Source organism: Patagioenas fasciata, chromosome 4 (assembly GCF_037038585.1).
Source record: "Patagioenas fasciata isolate bPatFas1 chromosome 4, bPatFas1.hap1, whole genome shotgun sequence".
Lineage (NCBI taxonomy): Eukaryota > Metazoa > Chordata > Aves > Columbiformes > Columbidae > Patagioenas > Patagioenas fasciata.
Window position 1 is genome coordinate 78,644,715 of NC_092523.1, and position 16,390 is coordinate 78,661,104.

Here is a 16,390-nt window from a genome sequence, read left to right on the forward strand (position 1 = left end):
GATGTTTTCCATGTCTGGTCAAAGGTGATTTATTTCTATAAACGGAAACATTTTCACACTTCAAGCACTCAAAACAAAATCCGTTTGCGTAAAAAGCCAGCCTGGAGAGTTTAATCCTGGAAGCTGAATACATCAGAGTCCTATCAACACTAACAAGAGCTTTTGGTAAAGAGGTTAAAAAAGAAAAAAGAAATCCAATTTGGTATTGGTCCCCTAATTCAAACAATTCTAAGAAGAGAGAAGGAGAAACAAAGAAGTCCCTATAGGTCTTCAGTTTCTATACGCTAAAGGAGTGAAGAATGTACTGGGATGTGAAGTAACTACGACCGGCACGTCCTTGAAGAGGAACAAGTGTTAAAATCCAGAAGGACATGTTAAGGTCTGATGTCCCAGCCCTGAACACTTAGCAGAAAGTGCTGTGCCCTGTTAAGTGTCAGCTCGGTGGGATCCACCACAGCACCTCACACAGTTCCAGCCATCCCTGGTGACACATGGACCCTCCAGCCATCCCTAGTGACACACTGACCCTCCAGCTGTCCATGGTGAAACAAGGACCGTCCAGCCATCCCTGGTGACACATGGACCCTCCAGCCATCCCTGGTGACATGTTGACCCTTTAGCCATCCCTGGTGACCCATGGACCCTCCAGCCATCCCTGGTGACCCATGGACTCTGCAGTGTGCTCATGGGTCAACCACATTCTAACCACGGCACCTGGTACATGTGATGGGACCTTCTTGAGCTTTGTCCTGGCACACAGCACCCTGGTGATCAGATGCAGGTTCCAGCTCTGCAGGTCCCTTCACTGTGATCTATTCCCACCCACCAGCTCTCAAACCAGGGAAACTAAAATCCAATCCCCGTTAAAATTAAGGTTGTAAGATAGCAATAAACATCAAAAGCTCTCAAGATGTACTGTCATGCAAAGACTGACATGTAGTAATTTCTTCAGGCACTTTAGGCCAAATAATCCTGTATTTTGAATTGCTCTTCACATAAAATTGTCCTAAAACAAAGGCGGACCAAGAATAAAATGGCTTTTCAACTAGCTGTTCAGTGTCTTGTCTTCAGTATCTTCAACAATGACAAATACAACAACCATTGTTGATTCTTACCTCAGAAAACAGGAGCAATAGTGTGGAGTAACTGAATTAAATGCATAATAGCACGTTTATCCTCGAGTGGGAAGAAACTTGGATTTCATCTGTGCTCTGAATATAAGTCATCAGTAGTGCCTTCTAGGTGATAATTTGACATATTTTCACGAGAGATTGGTTTTCAAATGCAGGTATCAGTTAAAGAAGAATTAACTCAGATCATTCAACCATTCTTTCAGACAGGATCTTCTGTGATTTTTGTCTTCACAAAAGAAGCACGATTTGGAAGAAATACCTTAGAAAAATAATTAATACTTAAATTCACCCTCCCCACCCCCAGAAGATACAAAAGAAATGTCTACTCAAAACTGTCTTCTCCCCTCCAGCATACAATCTCTGGTCTATAATCTCTTCTCTGTCATTGACTGAGCCATTTCTGTGCTTTTCTTGGTCTCATGCCACATGAATTCCTGTAATCCCTACCCCATCTGGTACAGAAGTCATGAGGATGCACTTACCTTCTCCAGCAAATAGATATTACTGAAAATCCGGCACTCTGCTAAAATCAACAATTTAAGATAAAACCCATTTTTTTTTTTCCTAAGAGCTGGGTACACAATGAAGAGATTGATCAATATGGCAAAGGTTGGTGTGGGACTCAGGTGTCCAGGCTTCTGCAACCAGCTGGTGTCCTCCTTCCCTTTGCAACAAGCATGAGCAAGAACACCTGCTTCCAGAGGTGCTTTCCTGCATTTCTCATAGAAATCAAAACACAAAGGTACAAGTTTTGCTTCCTCAATAAATAATTTATCAAGAAAGCTTTGAAATTAGTTAAACATGTGTCCCAAACACAGAATGAATGAGGGATGGCCAGAATGTAAAAGTAGCTATCAGTTCTAGGTGGTTTCAGAGATAGATACCCTTCCCCAAAGCTCGAAACTTTCTGCTGTCTCCTATGTAGCTGTAGATAACTACACAGATATTTGAAATACTCCCATATATGCTTATATGATCCAGCTTTTCCCTTGGCCAAATAACACATAATAATCACAGAGATATTAGCTGAGAATGTAGTTTGGTGCAACCAAACTGTTTACATCCAAAATGACTTGAGAGTTTTAACAGCAACAAGAGCTGATAAATGGAGATTTGGCCAGAATATTCCAGGCTCTCTAGATCCCAGCAACATCAGATGGTGAAGAAATGTGTTCTGGCACAGGTAGCTGCTTGTCTACAACCTACTGATCCTGAAGGACCATCTTTCAGGATACAGGAATAGCACCTGATGGCATCACCATGACCTCACAAGTTCCTGACTTGGCTGAGCAGCATGAGCTGCTCACGCCTTTGCTCCTGGTCCACCACGTATTCAGATCTCCTTTTCAATACATATTCACATATGGTAATTTGCAGACAAAATATGCCAGAAGCATAGATGTAGCTGCTCAGTTAATTATAACGTAGCAGACTGCGAGAACCAGATCAGATGCAGTTGTCCCTGTTTTGACAGGGACATAACACAGAGTCTGTTTCCCCCATCTGATGTTGGGTGCAGCTTGCAGTTCCTCCCCTCTGCTCTGGGTGGCTCTTCATAATATCTAAGCATGGCCAGAAAGGGCTGCTCGGACATGGGATCTCCTCATGGTCCTTGCCAAGGCAGGCTCCAGCCTCCCAGCAACTGGAAAACATCTTCCAGTGGCTGACGCCCTGGTGTCCTGTTGGGAGTTGTTTCACAGTGTGGAAACAGAACTGGTAAGTCTCAAAATATCTTTCCTACTGGTAAGTGGTGTGGGAAACACATGCCCTGGGGCTTGGGAAAGTCTAACCGATGAGTCACCTGGCTTGACTTGAAATGCTGGAGAAAAACAACAAAAGGAAAAGCATCAAGCTTATTCAGTAAAGCCAAAGTTTAAATTTTGGATAACAAGCATGAAACAAAGCTAGAGGAGAAAAACATGAACATGACAATACTTAGAACAAACCTAACATTGGTCTGCCCGTCTAGCTTGACCAGGGATTTCTTTGGGGCATATCTTGGCCTGGGAAACTATGATGGTGACTCCAGCATCTTGTCTTGCCTACCAGAGCTGACCTGTGCCTTATTCACCCACAGAACCAAGACAGAAGCCCCCAAATCCACTTCCCCCCCCAGGCACTGTCCTTCAGAGCCAACTTTGCAACACAACAGGACCTCACCACAGCTGCCTCTGGGCTGCATTGCTTGCTGTGCAGCTGAGGCTGTACATTCTCCCTTCTTTTCATTTCTTTCAGTGCCTCTCACTTCTACCTTCATTGATCCTATTTGGTCTGGCATGAAAATAGCATGATACATAGTGCAGCACCATGCAAAATTGCACAACCCCATTTTTACCTACGCACCAACTTGTTTTTATTTCATTATGTGGCCTCATTGAAGGCAAGGCATTTTTCATTACCATAGTAGCACTTCATAAACCATACATCAACCAAAGAATTAACTGCATAAACATCTTGTTAAATCTCCTGTCAGTGTTTCACTGTGATCTGATGATAATCACGTAACTTATTGCTAATACTAATTATTAGTCTTGACAGATTTGGCATGTACGACAATTTCTGCAGTTCCTTCCTGGCATGAGCATTTTCCCAGCTCCTGATCACCACTGCCTTGTGTCGCCTGGGGATCCTCCTGCTTTCTCCATGGGAATGCTTAACTCTTTCACCTCATCCCCCAGTGACTCTACATCCACCTAATCAAAGCCATCACTTCTGAGAAGGAAATACAAGCATGAGTTGGATACCATATGATTGCTTCTGAACGTGGTATTTCCTAGTGAGGTCATACATCTCATAAAAAGACTGCAGGCAAAGTGTATCTCAGGCAGAATGAAAAGAAGTACTTAAGTCAAAGAAGATGAGATGATGAAGGCATCTTGCTTTTCCTTTGCGGAAGAAAAATCGCAGCCACTGACGTGGTTTAATAATTGGCTCATTAAAAGATGTGCTACAGTCAAAACTCCGAAAACATAGAACTGTTTGTTTATAAAATTTACTTTAATGATTGCAAAATATTTTTGTTTAAAAGTGGTAACTCAGCACACTTAACAACCAGGGTGCCAGCAAACTGATCATTTTAACTTTACAAATGTTGCTACAAAAATGTGTTCCAAAAAAAATCTTGGCTTCGAGGTATGAGAAGTAAATACCTAACAAACTTAGCTTGGGGTTTAGATTTAGCTTCCGAACCTGTGTTTTTTCCGTGTGCTTATACTGACAAATTTTGTGGTTAGCAGAGGTGCTAAACCTATACTGGTTTGGAGAAAAAGCTATTTGGTAGATTTTGGGGAGAAGTATAAAAGCAGTTGCTGATTTTTCCATATCCTACACTGGCAAAAAAATTCAAACATTTAATACTGCCTCTTAGTTATAACTTAGAAAGTCAATAACACAATTAAAAGTCATGGGGATATTGCAGCAATGTATTAATATTACTCAACATCCAATGTTTTCCTAAAAACAAGAACTCAGCAAAGGACTAAATACACCTAAATGTGTTAAATAGAACTAACCAAGAGCTCTTTATTGGGATTATTTCGAACAGAAATGCATTTTCCTCTAACTTTTTCCAGGGAATCAGAGATTTTACAGGAAATTTTTCTGTATTAATCTAGAACATTGAAAAGACACATCAGTATATCATTTCAGGTTGGCTCATACAGAAATTAGTGTCTTTCATTTTGCTGAGCTGACTCACATGATTTAACAAAGCAGGAAGTTGCCTCTCTCTTTGCTTTAGGGGAAATATAGTGACTTCCATTCTCAACCAGGGTTGATATTACAAGTTTCTCTCTGGTTGAACTGCTTAATGTGTGGGAGTCGCACAAGCTATGTGATTCACAGGAGATTTATTTTGATAAGAGAAGCATATCTATAAAAGATATACATATTTAAGAACTCCTTTTCCCTTACCCATCCCTCCAAGGCACTCAAAATGGGACAATCTGGATTAGTACCGAAGTTACAAAGTGCCTTGGGAGATTTCAGTAATTCGAGTCATGTGCAATTTAGGAACTTTGAAGTATTAAAATATCTTGTTGAGATTGAAAATATTTTTATGTTTGTACATTAATGATCTTTAAGGACTTTGATTCCTGGGGGAAAAAAACAAACAAAAAAACAAAATTTGAAGCTTATTTAATATCAGCAAAGTTCTGAGTGCAAATACCAGACTTTCTTGTGCAAGGCAATTCCAAATCCTGCTTAGCTCTCACAATAGCCCCATTCAGTCTGAGATTTCCGTGGCATGCATCAGGTGACTGTAATTATTGCTTTCCTAGAAATTCACCTATTGTCACTTTGCTTATGCTGCAACCAAAAGGTAAAGCACCCAGTGGAGTTTCTTACAGTCCCACTTTCCTCCTCATTATATAAATCTGACCACATCAAAACAACTGCATCGTTATTGCACTGACACACCTAAGACTGAGCTGTTGCTCGCATATCACTAAGTAAAACCTGGCCAACTGTTCTATGACCGCTAAACCAAGACTAATGACCTGTTCACCAGCGGTTGCTGGGCTCCAACAGGCAGAAAATGACATTGATCTTAATCAGATCAGACACCAGCGTCTCTCAACTCTAGGTCAAAGTCTATTTGATCTCATGCTTCATCATAAAATCAATTAATTGTTTCATTGCCTCGCCATTTTGCGTGTTAGTTATAAAATATATTGTGTTGATATTCAAAAGATAGCAGGCAGGCAGGATATTTTGTTCTGGGACCACATGTACTAGTCCCAAAGGGTATGCATGGAAAACAGTGTTATCTGGAAAAGATGTAGCACAGGTAAACGAGTTCACCTGATCACCCAAAGTGGTGTGATCGATTGTACCAGCCAGGGGGCATTTCCAGAGTCCTAAAAGCTTTCACAGGGGCTTGGTAGCCTTTGACAAGGAGAAAAGTGCCCATCACAAATCCATCCTCCTTGTCACCTTCTACCAGGGCACTCGCACTTGCCTGCAAGAAGAGTTCAACCTCCTTAGAGCTGAGCGCCAAGACATCTTCAGTGCTGGGAGATGCTTTAGAAGCTGGCACTAAGCACTACGTTAATTAGTACAGACAACACATCATGCTGGACATGTGGAAAATTAAAGCTGCGATGGGGCCATTCTGTTGCTTTGCAATAATTCTTTCATTTTCATTTTCCAAGTAACTTGGAAATCTGAGTGGATGTTTATGGAAAATGTGATCATTCACTCAAATATGAGTTTCCAAATGAAGTTATTTATAGTTTACTCTATCGAGTTTTTCATTTACATCTGGATTCAGCAAATCGCTTAGCTGTGATGCATTTCAGCTCAAGATCTGTTTCCATGAATATACAACTATAAACATTGATTTCAGACAAACATGATTCTAATATTAGTAATAAGAGAAAGAATTTGCTAAGTTTCAACCCTGCAAAAAATATACATGTATTTTTTTCTACTACAGATAGTTGTTGCAATAGGTGTGGGCTGGAAAATAGTACTTCTATTTTTATGTTAACTTTTGTCCCACTTGTCACGCACATATTCCAAAGAACATTTTCCCTTAGCTTTCCTGACTAAGTGCTCCTATAAGAAGTATTTCATTTCTTATCTTGGATTTAAATTACACATCATAGTTTTATCCACTATTCCTTCAGTTTTTTCATTGATAATCTGTTGTGTTGTCTGCTGTGATTTACCAACATTCTTTGGAGGTGGCACAATGACACTACTTTAGCCCTGCCCTACTTCTAAGGTATCAATAATTTATATAACCCTGTCTCACAGCTCTTCTGAAACTACTTCTTGTTCATATTGACCCCGTACAAGTCACTGTCAGAGCTGTTTCACCCAGCTCGGTATCAAGCTTTTGACACTGACCACCATTAATTCTTTCAAAGGATGCGCACCAAGACTTACAAAAAGCAGATGTGGAGTGACTTGCTCCCTATGGTACAAGTTTTTGTCCTATTAACTACAAGTTGATTTAGGTCTCCTCCCACATCTGTATTTGATTTAATCAATAACATGGCAGCTTTTGGTGGTTGAACTGTCTGTTCTGGAGCCCTAAAGTCCTGGGTATGTTTTAAGGCATGTCTGGCCACCCTGGGACACCCACAAAGGCAGTCACTGCCAATTTTTCAGGCAGGACATCTCTTGCCAATCGATATGAGCAACCTGCAGAGCTGATTTCAATCCAGCAAGTTCCCTGCTGGCAATGCAGGAGAGTGACTGGAATTACAAGTGACCAGATGGCTTTCAACAAGCTGAGTAAAAGTCATCCAGAGCATATTTAAAGAGGGAAATACTAATCTAAGCAAGCCCAAGTATCTTACATTTTAGGTGTCCTTCTGTCTTTTACACAGAGACGGCTGAAGTCCACAGTATTTCACATTTTCACCAGATCTGTGTCAGCTGGTCAGGGTCTCACTTCTCTCCATCCCTGAAAAGTCATCCTTACACAAATTACAGAATCACAAACGTCCAATATCTTGAAGGATCTCCACTACTACTCTCTCCTTTCACAGTACAAAGCCCTTACAGCTGCATTTACCTGCATTGCTTCAGTGCCAGGAAATTACCTTAATCAAATTTATCAGATTAATGAAAACCCCCAGTGCACCGGCTGAGGACACATGAGGACCACGTCTCGTGGTGGATATGCCCCTGAGGATGGGATGAGCACCCTGCAATGCTTGAGGGCATGCATATTACAAGAAAACACTTGATCTCATCAAATTACTAATAGTTTCCATTTACTTGGTGAGGGAATTTTTATCTTTTTTTAACTGTGTGCTACTAGGAGACATTTCCACGTAAACATCAATTTCTAATATTTCTGTGAGGCATAAAGGCCTAAGACAGCTGGATGACTTATTCAGCAGTCTTTATTCTCTTTGCTTGAAAGATACCTATCTCCAAGTATTAGGTAAAATATTTCTCCTGGCAGATCTACTTACAACAACGCTTTCATAAACTACCACGAGTTAGGTTGATTGTATACAACACTCATAATCTGAGAATTACATTTCCTCATGTATGTCATACATAAAAACATGGAACTTTGCTTCCAGGCTTGTGTCTTCGCTATTTCAGAATCAAAGAATGATTCAGGACTTGCTAAATAACCCTCCCATGGTGTGACTCAGAACATAGTCACTGATTTCAAATTCAGAGACAACTTTCAGGGCTGTGCCTTATGAGGACAAGGAGTAAAATGGCTATAAACATCCATGTGGTTTTGACATCCATGTTCTGTCTGCTCTACTAAGTTTATTAAAAATGAAGTCACCATTTGGCCACTGCAAGGATGCTGCTTAGGAATAAGGGGGTTTACGTCTGGCTAAATCATGAACTGGCCAGGTTTTGTTTCATTTTTCTGTTGTGTAAGATTCGAAAGCCTGAAGGGAAGGGCTGAAAATAAGGCAGGCAGACTGGTCAGTAGTGCCCATGGACAGAACAAGAGGCAATGGGTATATATTACAGCACATGGAATTGCATCCAAACACAAGAATACACTTTCTTTTTTACTGTGAAGGTTGTGGAGATATTAAAATCCCAGTCGAACCTGATTCTTAGCTTGGGTAGGGGAGCTGGACTAGAAGATCTCAAGACATCACTTCCAACCTAAATGACTCTATCATTAACACCACAATCTGCAGCAACAACACTAAAAAAATTATTACTGCAGCACTCTTGGCACATATAACATCAGATTTTGGATCATCTGTGGTTTTCATTGGGCTACAAATAACTGCAAATAGTTCCTATTGATTAGCCTCTGGTTGGTGGATAATGTGAGGAAATGAGGTCAAAGATAGCTTCGGCAATGGAACAAAAACATCATCCGCAGCATTAGTGGTTCGCTAAAATGTTTGCAGCCAAAGTCACACAAAGGACAAATCCTGTTTCCAGCAACTCGTTGTGCTAAAAGAGATAATCCTGGCATTGCCTGTGATTGCTTTTGGTTCAGTTCTCTGCTTAAAAAGAGCAATGTAAAATAAACCTCGTGAGAAAATGTAAACTATGCTAAACTTAGAGGACGTGTGCCAACATTTTTTACCTTTTTCCAGATACATTCCTGAGCCACCAAGTAATGAAATCTGAGCAACTAACGTGCTTCTGCAGGTGACAAAATTCTGCCTTGCTCTCAAACACTGCCATGCATGTATAGCTACTCCCAGATAAACTCTTTGCTTCCATTCCAGAGCACTGTGCTGTGTCTCATGCAGTGTCCTCGAAGCTCTTACACCTTCTGATTTTTATCAGTAGGTAACTCACGTATCACAGGTTGGAAAGAGAAATATCACTCCTCAGCTTCTACTGGGGATAGAAGTCTCCGCAGAAAGGAAGGGTCCTTACCTCACTAGCCGGATTTTATCATCTGCAGACTCTTCTCATTTCCTTTCTGGCCAGAATTATCCACAAGAGATCAACAGCACAAGGTGTAGGCAGATAACACTCTTCCTCTTGTTTTTTAATATCGACTTCCTTAAATGAATGTATAACTTTAATTTCAGCTACTTTAACTCAACAGTTTCAAAGGTTTGCAAAATATTACATTCATTATCAAGAACAAAAAACTATTCAATATTGTGATAGAAAATCCAAAGGAACCCTCCAGTGATTTTGCTCTTTTTCTACAGGAAAAACAGAAGTGTATTACTGGAAGTCTGTATAACAGCAAAGTTTGGCTAAAAGAGAAATTAAAAGGAACTTAGTAAGTTTACTGACATCTCAACATAAGTGGAACATAAGCACTCAACATAAGCACTCGGTAGGCAGAATTTAGTGTGGAAGAAGAACCATACAGAGCGCTGAACATATTCTGCAATGTTTCTCTATTGCCTGAAGACAGGAAATCCATTTCTTGGGATTGCGCATCCTGCAGCAAGAGGCAGATAGTGTCCAGCATTAAGGAGGGTGCATGCTTTTCGCACACAGTCCAGGAGGAAATCATGCAGTATCATCTCATGTTGGGGAATGCAGGAATACGGGAAAGAGAATAAGGAGAAAAATCGCAGCTGAAAAGAGGCAGCAGTGCCCAAACGAGCGCTCTGTCTCACTTGAAATGGAGAAATGAACTAAAGAGTAGAGTCAATTATAGTGTTAAGCGGCATTCTTTATTTTATCAGTGCTGGGGATCATCCTCCATAAGTGCTCCAACAACTGAATGCTCTTGTCTTGCTTATATTCACATAATTATTACATATACATTACAATTTTGAAAATTTTGACATACATATATGATAGGAAATAATTAATGATGTTAGTTATAATTGTTCAGTTTCTTACTTACAATACACCTATTCATTATTAGTTAAATATAAACTAAGCACTCTGCTTCTAAACAATATATTACTTAATCTTCTGTCTCCCTCTTGTCATGCAGAAGGATCTAAAACTTGAAAAATATCCTTGTTTTGCAGGTGGTCAGAAAACATTTATCACGTAAATTGGTTAACGACGCGTACGTCTTTTGTAGCTTAATCGTGGTGTATATTAATTAAACAGCTTCTCTTCAAGCTGTTGCTGGGACGTACAAATCAGCAGGGAGACTGAGATGGAAACAAGATGAGGATGGCTTGGTTGATGTCTGGCAAGCCCAGGAGACTCCCTGGATAAGCAAAAACTCCCCTAATAATTCATTCAAGCAAGTCAGGAGATTGGTAAAGAAGTGCGAAAGCTGCCTGCAGGCACGCTGTCAGGCTGACAGCCTAACATTTAGGCTTGGACAACCAACTCGGCTTTATCTTTCGGCGTGCAAGCCAGCTGGTGCAACCCTGCATCTGACATTGAACCCCACCCAAAGCACGGAGCCAGGTACCCGTGTGCCCCGTGTTGCAACCTGCTTTCTTCTGGCACTGTCTGAATCAGTGCAAACACACAGGGCGTTGTCTGAACGGGCGAGCGTTTTTATCACAGCTTCCAGAAAAGCTGAACACCGAGAAAAAAACCAGGTAGATAGGTTATCTTGGCTCAGTTTCGGTCCCTTGCAGAGGTACGGTGATTATTTAATGTACATAGGTCTAGGGGGAGCCTCCATTGCTTGTGGGAAGGTGCATGTCCACAGTTTTGACGTCCAATATAAAATACTATTGTATGTCAAAAAATGCAGCAAGACATTCCTAAATAGGTTAGAACTACACATAAAATTTCAGGTAAGAAATTATCTTAGTTATCAAACCAGTAAAAAAGCCAACCAACCAAACAAAACAACACACACATAAAAAAAACCCCAACACAACCCACTATGGAGACAGACACAACTTAAACAGGTGCTTAACGCACTTGGAAAAATCTATTTTTGCCAAGAAAAACACGCAGATAAAGAAGATATTGCAAAAGCCTTAAGATTACAGCAAATAGTTTGGGTAAGACATCAAAAGAGTCGTAGTTCAAGCAATTTATGTTTTCCTACAATTTCATGAGGGCGGATGGAATGGTCCAAAATACGTATGAGTAAATCAAATGTTTCGCATCAATGTCCAGGTGTTTTTCCTTCCCTGAGCAGACGATGACAAAAATACCAATGTCTACAAAACTCAAGTCTTTCCACATGGTGTACTTTAAGCTTTTTCATTTCTTCTTGTTACCAAAGAGCTCTCAAACACCAGTTGCACCCAAATCCAGAAAAAATTCTGGTGAAGTGCCAATTGTACTTTTCTAACTTTCTAAGTAGTGCTATAGTAACATTCCCAGTACATGCAACAAACATGAAGAACAAGTACTGCTGTAGTTTGCCACTAAGAGTTTCTGCATTTCGAAATCAACAACAAAAAAAGTGCTATAAATAGATGGCAGCATCTGTCAAAAGTGGAAGGCTCCCTTCTGATTTTCACTTCTTGAAAGTCTGCGGTTTATAAAACAAAGGAGAGGAACAAATAATGGAAGCATGTTGGCCATTTGAAAGTCTTAATAATTCTCAGAGACTGTTATGCTATCTGCTTCTCCTGAAAAGAAAATTGGAAGGATGAGGGAGGGCAGAAATAAAGATTTTCACAACATTGCAATGAAGGACCAAGTATTCAAAAGCAGAAACTTCTTAGGAATGACTCGCCCCAAACAGGAATCTTGTTAATGTCAGACTTCTGTAAGGGAAGCAACAGCAAGGTGGAACACATTCAGACTTTGGCAAGGCCAATACTGACCTTGAAAGGCTTGTCTCTGGAAATTTAGAGGCATTTAGTGTTATTTTCTGTTATGCTGAGGAGGAAAGACGACAAAAACCAGGAATCTGAACAGGACAAGCTCCAGTCTTCATATGCATTAAACCTCAAATCACTGAAACTGATGAATAATTTTGCACTGACAGAAAACAGTAATTGGATTGGTTTTATATAAGATTGTTTCACCCAAAAGTGACCTGGAGCTACACCACTTTGCTCGGTGCCACCTCAGCTTAGACAATGTGGGTTATCCCATCATGTGCTGGTTTTGCACCAGTCAGTTGTAGGAAGAGTTTATAAGCCAGGACCTCAGCTGGATGATCTTTATCCCTGTTGTTCTCCATGCAGACCTTTTCCCAATTGATTCTCATTCTAATCATGCCTGATATTCGTTAATTTTTAATTAGTTTTCCAATTTGCCCCTATTTAATGTCAAACAAATACTAACTCACTCCTGCCCTTCCCTAATCAAAAGACACTGCCTTAATTGTTTTAACTTTGGACCTCAGCAACTGCAGACAAGCACAAGATAGAGATAAAGCAGTAAAATATTTATGGTTAGATTTACAAATGGCTTTCAGGTCTTTGTACCTGACTTCGTGCTTCTTTGCTACTATGAACAGAGTCCCTTTCTCCTTCAGCACAAAAAAATAAATGGACAAGTTCCTTGGTCAATTTATGACAATTTTCTCTTCACTTCTGTTAATTTTTATTGACTTCCACACTCAAAGCTTCCAGAGTTTTTGAGCTCTTCTTTTTCTGGTGCACAGAGATTCACCATTTCTTCCTCCTGGCTCTGCAATCAATTCCAAGAACTGCTTGCATTCTTCGGTGTTAGTTCTTCCTCAAGATAAACCACTAACCGAAGACATCCAGTGTTTTAACTAGTTTTCTTAGAGTTTTATTATATATATATATTATATATATTTCTTCTGATCTTCTGCATACCAATACACTGGGGACAGAGTGAGATTTACATGTGTGCTAGCTATGGAAATGGGTAAGTCCTGTCATCTGGAAGGATCTGGAAACAAATGTGAGTATTCCACCAGTGGTTTTATGTTGGATTTACCAGTATGGTTTCTATTGTGACGGGAGCAGTTGTTCCTAGGAAATCCCTGCGGGATCCATGATGAGTCGCTTATTCCTTTAGAAGCAGAATTCTGTTTCTCAGGCAGGGTGAAGTATTTCACTCAGGTGCTTCACAAGGCACCTACAACTCTATTGCCTGGTAGCAAAACTGAGGCTTAGTCATTGATCCTTCTACCCACTCACCTTGCCAGAGGGCCCCCACCTAGTTCCAGGAACAGAAAGCTTCTTCTAGGGCAATAACCTAGAAGAGAACACCACCATAGCCAACAAAAAAAAAATAAAAACCACAAAGTTTTAAAATCCTGTTCTTCTTAATCCACTTCATTTTCCTTGAAAGCAATTGTGGCGTTGAATGATTCATTGCGTTGAATCACAAAGGATGACATGAAGAAATTATTTTTGGGGGGCACTCTCACATTTCAAAAGATTGAAAGGAAGGATTTATTCTTTGGCCTTTCAGTGCATATGTGTGAATAGAGAGTGTGTCCCCTGCCTGGGTCCTGCGTTCTGCTCAGGATCATCCAGTAATTGTTCAGCTTAATGTTCGCAAGATGGCTTATCTTTAGAAGCTTTTGATATATGCTTGTTAAGTAACACATTTGTGTAATGTTCACCTGCTGAAACTGGTGTGGATGGAATCGGGCAGACGGCATATGTTACATTACATTACAAGGCTTAGCATTTCACTAATTGCATTGGCCTACTTCTGTGAATCACAGATTATTCTCTGATTCCTTGACGTAGTCATTCGTGCAATGTGATACTATTGTGAGGGCCTACAAGGGGATGGAACCTCGTGATTTAACTACCCAAACATAGACAGCAACTCAAATTTTCATCAATACTTCAACCACATGCAGGATATGAAGAACAAAGCCCTCTTTATCTTCCGCAACTTGTACGCAGATAGTTATTTCCTAACTATTACTTCCCTTTTACAGAGGCATAACAAGACATTAATTGAAATAAGAAAAGCAGCTGACTGGTCCTGACCTGGCCATGTGGTTTTTTCAGTTCCATGAAGGAATTTCTGCAGGATGTAACGGAAAACAAAGCGTCAGCATAGAGACCACAAACTGGGGTGGGTCAGCTGTCAGCTGACAAACCAAGGATCTCCAATCTGTGTCTCTGTGTCTTCTGAATAAATGGATCCATTACAACCTGGTTCATATTCTGAAGTGCAAAACCAGCACCTGAGACAAGAGCTCACTTAAGCCAGCTTCACCGGGCTTTGGCTCAGGGTCTTACATATACAACCACCTGCACCCGGGCACTTTCCTACTTATGAATCAAGCCAAGAGACCACTTCTGAATGTGAAGAACTGTCTCTAACAGTCTGCTTTTTACTGCTTTTACTCTCTATGTAGCAATTTGAAGGCAAATTTTTCAGCTGATGCTTTTCACTGACATTTCCCGCTGCCAGGAGCAGAGGAGAAAGAATTATCAGCTAAAATCAAACCCCCAGAATCTCAGGCTTCTAGGTAGTTGATTACTTCTCTAAGCTGCTCTGCTTCAAAAGCAAATCTCATTATTGCCAGTTTAATGATCTCATTGATCATTAAATATCACCTTTTACTAGAGCTACAGTGACACTGCATGTTTGATTAAGAACAGATAATTTATTTCAAATGCATTCTTGCCCCTTCTGTATACTTTTTACATAATATCATAAATGAAACAATGCGATAGGCATGAGTAAAGCGTGCTGCAAAGCTTCGAATGTGCTTATATTCACACAGATGGTGTTTCCAAAGTCCACTCAGCTTTTTTTAACAGTTGTATTTCAAATTAGAAAAAAACAATGAGAACATTATTTCACAAAAGGAAAGTTTACATGTGTAAACTTTTAAAAAAATAAATACCTGGTATTTTCAGTCCATGGCACTTTTTTGAGCAAAACTGTAAACTTTTAAGTTGCGTTTGCCAAACATTAGTTCTGTCTGCAGCCGAATTTCTCTGGCGGAATTTACTGCTTGCTAAAAGAGAAGGCAAATTGCTGAGCTCTATTATATATATTAGAAAAAAAAAGTCAATCGCCTTTGCTCCATTTGCAGGTTTCTAAATACAGGACTAATATTCCTCACTAAGTGGCTGAAAAATTGTGAAAGATAGCATTATTCACTTCCTGTATGTTATATAAATGTTCATTTGGTCAAGTCTGCAATAGCGGCGTAAAACTGTAATTCAAAATTTTTAAAAATGGGGATGTGGTGAGGACGAGGTGAACACAATGGCTATATCTGCATTTATAGTGAAACTTCTGGCTTGAGTGCATTAATTCTTCTGGACACACAAGTAGATGCACTAACTGCAGGTCACCAGTCTCAATAGGATGGTCGTGTCTTGTCCAGTGCGAAAGTCGGTTTGCCATAAAAGCCTGGTTGGGATTTCCCTTCCAGCAGGAAAAAGCCTGCAGGGTGGTCACACATTCCAGCTCAGAGGGAGCTGGACCCTTCCCCTTCCCAAAACGAACCCTCAGGAAACACTTCAGCTGCAGATGTTTCCACTGACACACAGAATCATGGGGCAAGAGATCTGCCCTGTGGTACCCTGATCCCGTAATAGCCCGCGGATGCTCTGAAAGGAACATCTGCTGAGCTAAATCTTGGATTTAATTTTAATCCACGTGGTTTCCTCTGCATTTATCTAGGGCTTTCCAATTGAGAGGACAGCTTCCGTGCTGACCAAGAAAGAAAATGTGGTCATTTAGTTAATGTCTTTGCTTGCCTGTATAAAATGCAGGGAAAGCATCCTTGTGCTGACTCGTGCCTCCGTGCAAAGCTGTCCAAGGGGCTCGGTTGACCGCAAGAAAACCAGACCTTGCTTCACAACCAAAGGGCAAACTGTTAAAATGCAAACCACCGAGTCACAGGGTGTTTCACTGAAGATCCTGCCACAGGTCTGAGGGGAAGACGTCTGTCCTGAGTGGATGTCTCTCCACGTGGATTTTATAGACGCTTCATTTAACAGATGATGGTCTTGACCAGTTTGTTCTCTAAAGCTTCAAGTTGGACAGAAGCACAA